General features: G+C 40.8%; 1 pseudogene across 1 annotated transcript; it reads right to left on the reverse strand.

Moving 5' to 3' along the window:
- Positions 1–228: 228 nt before the first annotated feature.
- On the reverse strand, positions 229–8,149 carry LOC309969024 (sorting nexin-4-like; annotated as a pseudogene). Its single transcript has 4 exons — positions 8,128–8,149; positions 3,048–3,116; positions 2,794–2,905; positions 229–1,602 (listed from the first exon to the last, which is right to left on the reverse strand). The product of its transcript is annotated as a sorting nexin-4-like (transcript).
- Between the last annotated feature and the right edge of the window lie 1,648 nt (positions 8,150–9,797).

Here is a 9,797-nt window from a genome sequence, read left to right on the forward strand (position 1 = left end):
TGGTATATTTTATCTAATTAATGTTTTAGAATCAGCACCAGTCCCCAAAACCTCAAATTGTAATATTTAATCTTCATTAAAATACATCCTTTTGTGCTGTATTAACACTACAATCAAAGCTGAATTTACTCAACTTATTATATATTTTTGTGTACACTGGTAGGAACTTAAATTTTTTTATTGTGTTTCTGTTTTGGGGCACTTTGAAGAGAAACTCATTTCACAGGATTACATCTTGCTAAAGCATTCCTCAGCATTGGTCCAAACTTCAATTCCCATTTTGCATATACTGATCTGCATGACTGCATAGCTTATGAGGGCCTCCTTTAAATCACGGTTCTTTTGTTCTTTGAAGTGTTCAATATCAGCCCAAGCATTTCTGACAAATTCTCTGCCTTCCAGATTTTTAGAGTTAAGTTCTCCTTCATTTATTTGTTCTTCTAGCACCTTTATTCTGGCGTCTCTCTGCTCTGGAGTTTCTTGACCAAAGAGCTTGGTAGTCATTCCCTTCAAATAAAATGTTCTCAGGGTCCCCGTTGCCAGTTCGTCACACTGCTGCTTCTTGGATGCTAAGTCCTGAGCAGCCATCTCCAAGTCATACTGCATAAGTTCATGTTTCCTGCACACAGCCCACATTGTATGCATGGCTTCTGCATAAAAAAGATACTCCTTTAACTGATCTGCATAATGTTCTTCATCTTCCAAAATATCATCGATAGACGATGCATACACCTCCCTATGATGAGCAGCACTCTGCAGTCCATCACCCATTTCTTTTTTCTACGGCACTCCACTCACCGAAAACTCACCCGTAATTCCCATATACTTCATATACACCATACAGTCGATCTGCTACTCTCGCTCTGACTCGAAGAAGATATGCAATGACAGACTGTAGTTCATCACTGTAGTGTTTTAGTTCAGTACATCTCTTGTCTGGGTTTTTCACTCTGAATGTTGCATTAAACGCTTTTAACCTGCAGTCTGCCTTCAGCTGAAATCCTGTTTCATTCACAGTCTCCTTCCAGTTGCCTGCCTGTGTTAAAAACAAATAGAAGATTATGTCTCTACAGAGGACGGGATATGAAGCAACTCTCAAGAGGAAGTTTTCTAAACCAATTCATTGTCTTTCCATGAAATCCTTGTCAGTGTTGTCAGCAGAGAGTTTATGCCAAACACATTCTGCTCGCTCTTCTGGTAGAGGTAGCACAACAATATGTGGATAGTATACTAAAAGGTTGTTTCTCAACAACTCAGATTCACTCTACTGCCTCCATAGTGAGTCTGCTAGGACACTCTGACCATCAATATGTTCAACTGACCTTCTTTCAATGAGGTGAGCAGTATATATTTCTTGCATGTTCATGGCATTTCTTCCAGTTTGCTTTTCTGCTTCTGAAACATTCATTTCTATCTTCTTCAACCAAAAATTATTTTCTGTCATTGTGCCGTCCCCGGGGTCCCTCGTCCCGGGCCCCCTCCGCTTCCTCACTGGCCACAGACTCCAGCCCAGTGTCGGGGTGGCCCAGCTCTAGGGGCTCAGGCTGCAAAAGCCGCTCGGGATCGGGAGGTGCGTGCTGCGTGGCTGCGGTTCGGCGCGGCCTGATTTTATTTTTCTAATTCAAATATGGCCTCTCTCCCCTGCTCAACATCGTGTGATGGCTCCGCGTCACCTGCCCGGCAAAATAGAACCCAATGTGGCCCTGTCTACCTCTTGGCTTTTATTTGTCAGTTAATCTGCCCTTTGACCCAAATTTGGCCCTAGCAATACAGACCAATTTGCACTTAGAGAATAAGCCATGAAGTCTGACCTGTGTACTATTCCCTTTGCCTCAAATTGTCTCCCTACCCCCTACCCCCACTACTGGCTTTCTCTGCCTTGTAAATTTCTATTTATCTTTAAACACCCAGCCTAACCATTCAGTCAGCTGAACCTGATGGTTCCTGTTCCTGTCCTCTGTCTCTTCTAATACACTGTGAACTCCTTAAGAAAAACAATCATGCTTGTTTTTGTATTCTAGGTCTGAGTACCTAGCACATTAGAGGTGTTGACTCAATGAACTTGACAGGTGAGGAAGATGGACTTGCAGTCACTGCGGCCCAGTGCTGGGGGAATTTGACAAAATCCTAATCCTTCCTGAGGGCATGTACTTGGAAAGGTTTTGCAGCAGAGGTAAGGCTGAGCTGAGTCTAGGAATTAATGAGACTTTCTATCTGGAGGGAGGAGGAGGCCAGTGCAGAGGTAGGAAGCTAACCTGCTTCACATGGGCATCAGATACCTTGAGAACAGATCCCAGCCATCCTGCATGGTTCTGGGGCTTCTAGGACTGTGCTAGGCCTCCTGTCACTGGATTAAGTGCCGGGGCCCCAGGATATGGAGCATGCACAGAGCTGCTGCTATGCTCCCCCAAATCCCTGGAACACTGCAAGGGTAATGCTAGGCCCAGTCGAGCTGCATTTGCTTGGCCAGGTGCCACAGGTGGGGGTCAGTCCTAGTCAGTTCAGAATAAGATGAGTTTTTTCCATAAACTCAAACCCCAGCTGAGAATTCTGGGCAGCTTTCTGTAAGCGGACAGGAAGAGCTGGGATCTATTCTCGAAGGCAGAATGATGGATCAGGCTCCCATAGACAAAGTTGCCTAGGAAATAGCAAAAGAACTAGCTGATGAACATTCTAGACCAACACACAGGAGGGAACCTGGCTGGAGTTAAAGCCAAAGAGATCTCCATGTGGGTGGGTGGGTGGCGTGAGAGAAGGAATATTATGGGCCAGTCAGAAAAGAGTCTTCCTCACCCTAGAAGCTGGAAGTCATTCATGGTTTCACAAAGGTTCCCGAAGGCTGACTGCATGCCAGGCGCTGAGGATGCGGAATGGGTACGACCGTCTCTATTGATGTGTTCACAGTCTACAGGAGGACACAGACATTTAACAGACAGAAACTACCATCCAGCATGAAAAGTGCTAAGAGACCTGACCAAGTGATCTGGTAAAGTGAGGAAGGAACTTCCAACCATGACTGCAGCGTCTGCCAGTCACAGAGTAAGTACCTGTGAGAATGGTGGGGAAGTCACTAGAGAAAGGAAACAGAGTTTCTTCCAGCACTGCTTGCACTAGATCTGAAAAGCAGGAAAGATTCAGATACTGGCTAAATTACAACAGAACGACTTGTAAATTATTTGCTCAAAAGAAAGTAAGGGATTTCCCCAACAGAGGACAAGAAACAACCCAAGTGGCAAACAAAAAGGGAAGCTAGTGCTTCCCTGGGGAAAAGCCTAATACCAGGAACCTGGAAGCAGAGGGAGGAGCCCTGGGACCTGGAAGGGAAACTTGTGAGAGGGTGGCCCAGGAGAAATCCACCTGTCAGGAAACGAAACCAAGGACGCCTGACTGGCACCGCTGTATTTTAAAAATAGGTAAAACTCCTCACCCTCCCTTGAGAATTTGTTGAAGATTTTTGTGTCTATATTCATAAGGGATATCGGTCTGTAGTTTTCTTCTTTTGTACTTTTTTAGCTGGTTTTGATATCCGTGTAATACTGGCTTCATCGAATAAGGAAAGTTTTCCCTCCTTTTCTATGTTTTGGGAGAGTTTGTGAAGGATTGGTGTTCGTGGTTCTAAACATTTGATGGAATTCACCAGTGAGGCCATCTGGTCCTGGGCTTTTCTTTATGGGAAGTTTATTCCGAATTGAATCTCTCCACCTGTTATAGGTCTCTTCAGATTCTCTGTTTCTCCTTGATTCAGTTTTGGCAGTTTGTGTGTTTCTAAGAATTTGTCCATTTTATCTAGGTTATCTGATTTGTTGGTGTACTGTTGTTCATAGAGTTCCCTTATGTCTCTTTTCGCTTCTTAAAGGTTAATAGTAATATTGCATCTTCCATTCCTACTGGTACTTTGAGTCTTCTCTATCTCTGTCCTTTGGTTTTTGGCAGTCAAGCTCTCTCTTTATGTATGTGTGTGTGTGTGTGTGTGTGTGTGTGTGTGTGTGTGCAAGTAGCAAGTTTATTTTCTTCAATAAAGAATTAACAGGGTTGGACTTCCCTGGTGGCGCAGCGGTTAAGAATCCACCTGCCAATGCAGGGGACACGGGTTCGAGCCCTGGTCCAGGAAGATCCCACATGTCGCAGAGCAACGAAGCCTGTGCGCCACAACTACAGAGCCTGCGCTCTAGAGCCTGCGAGCCACAACTACTGAAGCCCACGTGCCTAGAGCCCATGCTCTGCAACGAGAAGCCACCGCGATGAGAAGCCCACGTACTGCAACGAAGAGTAGCCCCTGCTTGCCACAACGAGAGAAAGCCCGCACGCAGCAACGAAGACCCAATGCAGACAATAAATAAATAAATTTATATTAAAAAAAAGAATTAACAGAGTTAATTTGATGTCCCCCAAATGAATATTTGCATAAATATTCAAGGAAAACTTTCCTTGAAACACTTATTCAGATCTTTTTTATGGACTGTCAGATCAAAGAAACTGCAATTTCAAGTTTGTTCACAGAAATCAAAACATTTTTTACTTGGGAAGTTTCAAAATGGCAATGTAACCGAGCGGGACCCTATGGGGCCTTCCCTATGGGGCAGACCTTTACCCTATATCCTCTGCTTTAACTCCTCTCTGAAGTACCTAGATGACAGTATCTGATGCACATTTCCTGAGTTGTTTCACAGATGGTAAAACTCCCACCAAATGGAAGAAATTAACTACTTGATGACCAGGAGCATGGTAGACCCCAGACCTACTGGCACCTAAGGACTGATGTTAACCCCTGTGACACCAACCCTGTTACCTCACGATCAACCAGTCAGAGGATTGTACATGAGCTGATCACATACGCTGGGATGCTAAATGCTTTGCTGAAAGTCATCAGGGAGTTCAGGCTTTTTGGGCACTAACTGTCCCGGACTCCAATGGCACCTTATAATAAATGCTACACTTTCCTTCACCACAACCTAGTGCCTGTAGATTGGCTTTACTGCATGCTGTGGGTGAGCGGACCCAAATTTTGGTTTGGTAACAGCAATTCTATCCCAGAGTCATAATTACCAGGGGGAAGAATGTTCTCTAGCTAAGAGTTTGTTTTTGTTTTTTTTTGCTGTACGCGGGCCTCCCACTGTTGTGGCCTCTCCCGCTGCGGAGCACAGGCTCCGGACGCGCAGGCTCAGCGGCCATGGCTCACGGGCCCAGACACTCCGCAGCATGTGGGATCTTCCCGGACCGGGGCACGAACCCGTGTCCCATACATTGTCAGGTAGACTCTCAACCACTGCGCCACCAGGGAAGCCCTAGCTAAGAGTTTTGACAGCACTTTAATACTGTGTCCATCTGCCTTATACAAAAACATGTGTGTTTTGCAAAGAGTACATATTTCTGTTACATCATTTTTGGAAATGTACTCAGTTGCCTTACTGTCTCCAAGAGGGTCAATGGTCAAATTGTCAAAATTTGTCAATTTTGTTCATCTTTTCAAAGAACCAACTTTTGATTTTGCTGATTTTCTGCGTTGTCTTTCTATTACCTATTTCATTTATTTCTGCTTTAATCTTTATGAAGTCCTTCCTTCTGCTTGCTTTGCTTAGTTTGCTCTTCTTTTCCTAGTTTCTTAAGGTGAATGTTTAGATTATTGATTTAAGGTCTTTTTTTAAATATAGGAGCTTCCCACTATAAACTTCTCTCTGAGCACTGCTTTTGCTGCACCCCATAAGTTTTTGTATTTGTGTTTTTGTTTCTATTCATCTGAATTTACTTTCTAATATTTTTTGTGCTTTCTTCTTTGACCCACTTGTTCTGTAGAAGTGTGTTAATTTCCATATATTTGTGAATTTTCCAAATTTCCCTCTGTTGTTGGTTTCTAATACCATTGTATGATGGTCAGAGAACACATGTTGTATGATTTCAACCCTTTTAAATTTACTGAGGCTTGTTTTGTAGCTTAACACATAGTCTACCCTGGAAGATATTTCATGTGCCCTTGAGAAGAGTATGAGTTTTGCTGTCATTAGGTGGAGGATTCTAGATGCCTGTTAGTTTATATTGTTGTTCAGATTTTCTATTTTCTTGCTGGTCTTCTATCCATTATTGAAAATGGTGTATTGAAGTCTACAGCTGTTACTGCTGAACTATTTATTTCTCCCTTCCATTTTGTCAGGTTTGCTTCATGAATTTTGGGGCTCTGCTGTTAGGTGTATATATGTTTATAATTGTTAATTCTTCCTGACAGATTGATCCTTTTATCATCTTAAAATAGCCTTTGTCTTTAGCAACAATTTTGTCTTAAAGTCTACTTTGTCTGATATTAGTATAGCCACTCCAGCTGTCTTCTGGCTAATGTTTATATGATATATCTTATCACATTCTTTCAACCTATTGTGTCTTTGAATATCAAGTGTGTGTCTCTTATAAACAGTACATAACTGGATTATATATATAATACATATAAAGTATATATTAATATATCAACAAATAGCATTCTCTATTCTTAATATATTAATGACTAATGTTAATATATTTATAATTATGTATTTATATATTAAAACTATGTAATATAATTTTGAGAGAGATATATGTCTCAAACTTATATTGGTTTTTAAATCCATCCTGCCAATTTCTGCCTTTGAGTGCTTAATCTGTTTACATTTTATGTTAATTACTGATAAGGCAGGATTTACACTTGGCCTTTTGTTATTTGTTTTATATAGGTATTTATTTTTTGTCCCTCTATTAATTTGTTACTGCCTTCTTTTGTGTTAAGTAAACATTTTTTAGTGTACCCTTTTAATTTACTTGTCAAAAGACACTAATTATAAAAGAAAAGTTTGATAAGATGAACATCATCAAAATTAAAAATATTTACTCTTTGAAAGACATGGTTAAGAAAATGAAAAAGCAAGCCATAAACTGGGAGAAAATATTTGCAAAACATATATCTTATAAAGGACTTGTATCCTGAATATATTATTTATAATTTGATAATAAGAAACAAATGCCCCAGTGAAAACAAATGGGTAAAGATTTGAACAGTCACTTTACCAAAGAACACATATAGATAGCAAATAAACACTCAAAAAAGATGCTCAGCATCTTTAGTCATTATGGAAATGGAAATTAAAACCAGGAGTTAACATAACACACCATCTTGAATGGTGAAAATAAAAGACAAGATCAAGTATTGCAAAGATGTGCAGTAACTGGAACTCTCATGCAGTTTGAAGGTGGGAGTGCAAAGCAGTATTCCAGCGCTGGAAGATAATCTGGTGGTATCTTACAAAGTTTAAATGTATACTTACCAAATGACCCAACAGTGCCACTAGGGAAAAATGAAAATCCATGTCCACCTGAAGACTTGAACATGAATGTTCATAGGAGCTTTATTCTTAATAGCCCAACTGGAAACAACCCAACTGTTCGCCAGTGGGTAAAGGAATAAACAAATCCTGGCATATTCGTGCCAGGGAAGGTTGCTCCACAATACACACAACCACAGGGACAGGACTTAAAGGCTTTATAGACTGAATGAAAGAAATCAGACACAAGAGATGACATACTTTACGATTGCATTTATATGAAATTCTAAAAAAGGCAAAACTTCAGTGACAGAAAGCAGATTGCCAGGAGTCAGGAGTAGGAGACTGACTGCAAAGGGACAGGAGAGAATTTGGAGGAGTGACAGAAATGTTCATTATCTTCATTGTTGAAGTGGTTCTAAGGACTGAGTAAATTTGTCAAAACCCAATGACCTGTACACTGAAAAGTGGTGACTTTTGTTAAATATAAATAGGTACATTAGCAATAGCAACAAAAATAAAAGGTACTAGGAATAAATCTAACAAAATGCACAAACCTTCATGAAGAAAACTATAAAGCCATGTGAAAGATTTGGCAGACAGTTAATGCCCAGCAAATATTCCATGTGCTCCCCCCACATAGAGCAGCCTCCTTCGCAGTTACATTGTGGCCAAGCGATGACCGAGCATGAGAGGAAGTGAGGTGTGTCACGGCCAGAGAGAAGTAGTTCAGAATCCGTCATCTCTTCCGGTTCTCTCTTCTCCTTCCACGTGATCTTGGAGACCACAGGATCAAGTTGGTATCAGTAAGGATAGTGGTTGCCTGGCCTGCAGGGGAATTTACCTGAGCTGGAATAAATCTTCATTGTGTTAAACCATTGAAATTTTGGGCTTTTTCTGTTGGGGTCACTAGTGCTAATTGCCCTAATACAAAAGAAACATTAAAGAAGACCCAAATGTGGGGAGAGTTGTACCCCATTCATCCATAGGAATACAAATTTTAATAAATAACGTTCATGTTATTTCAAAGCAGAAGTCCACTGAGTTCTTCATGCATCTTAACAAACTGATGGTACAAAGTATATGGTAGCACAAAGAGACTAGAGTAGCCAGGATATGCCTTAATAAGAAGAAGGTGGCTCTACTAAGATCTACACACTTTATAAAGCCACAGTAACTAAGACAGTTTGAACAAGGATGGACAAGCTAATGGTACTGAATAGAGAGCTTTGACATAGACCCAGATGTGATATATAAGTAACATTGTAAATTGGTAGGAACAGTTGGTTGTCCACATGGGGCAAAAATGAAATTGAACCATGTCCTGACATCATACCCAAAGTCTAGGTCAAGTAAGTTAAGTAAATGTGAAAAGCAATGCTTCACAGGTTTAAAAATTAATATAGAAGAGTATCTTTATAACAACAGAGGAAGATAGGTTTCTTAAACCAGCAAAAAAAGGCACTAAGGAAGTACTAGACTTTTTTTTAAAAAATCACTAATCTTGGGCTTCCCTGGTGGCGCAGTGGTTGAGACTCCACCTGCCAATGCAGGGGACACGGGTTTGTGCCCCGGTCCAGGAAGATCCCACGTGCCGCAGAGTGGCTAGGCCCGTGAGCCATGGCCGCTGAGCCTGCGCGTCCGGAGCCTGTGCTCCGCAATGGGAGAGGCCACAACAGTGAGAGGCCCGCGTACCGCAAAAAAAAAAAAAAAAAAAAATCACTAATCTTGATCTCATTAAAATGTAAAACTTCTATTCATCAAAGAACACCAAAAATAAGAAAGAAAATATAAGCCATACACTGGAAGAAGATATTTACAACACGTACAATGAACAAATAGATGTATGTGTATAAAACTCTTATGAATCAACAAAAAGACAACAACAGGAAATCAGGCAAAATACATGAAAAAATATTGCTCAGAAGAGGAAACATAAATGGCAAATGAATATGCAAAAAAAATTCAGCCTTACTAGTAATTAGGGATTTGCACATTAAAACACAATTAGATATCACTAGACTGGGAAAAATAAGAAAATCTGATGATTGTAATCATTGGCAAGAATGTGGATTAAGAGTAACTCTCATGCCCGGCAGGTGGAAGTGTAAATTGTTAGAGCTAGTTAAAACGGCTTGGCATTATCTTGTTAAGTGAAGATTAAGTCACCCTATGACTCAGTTCTTCCACTCCTAGATGCGGAGCTTAGAGATGCTCTGACACATCTGTACCAGGAGCCACAAACAAGAACGTCTGTAGCAACAGTGTCTGGAATAGTGAGAACTGGAAATGACTGAAATATCTGTCTCCCGAAGAACACATATGTCAGTGGTGGCATATTCAGATACCGGAATGCTATACAGCAGTAAAGATGAGTAAACTATGCTCCATGCATCAACAAGCTCTCAAAATTACAGGACTGAATGAAAAAAAAAAAGCAGATTACTGAAGAATACATACAGCAGGATGCCACTTATATAAAGTTCAAAAATTTACAATACATTCAGTGGTAAA

This window comes from Leucopleurus acutus (assembly GCF_964270905.1).
Source record: "Leucopleurus acutus genome assembly, chromosome: 1".
Taxonomy (NCBI): Eukaryota; Metazoa; Chordata; class Mammalia; order Artiodactyla; family Delphinidae; genus Leucopleurus; species Leucopleurus acutus.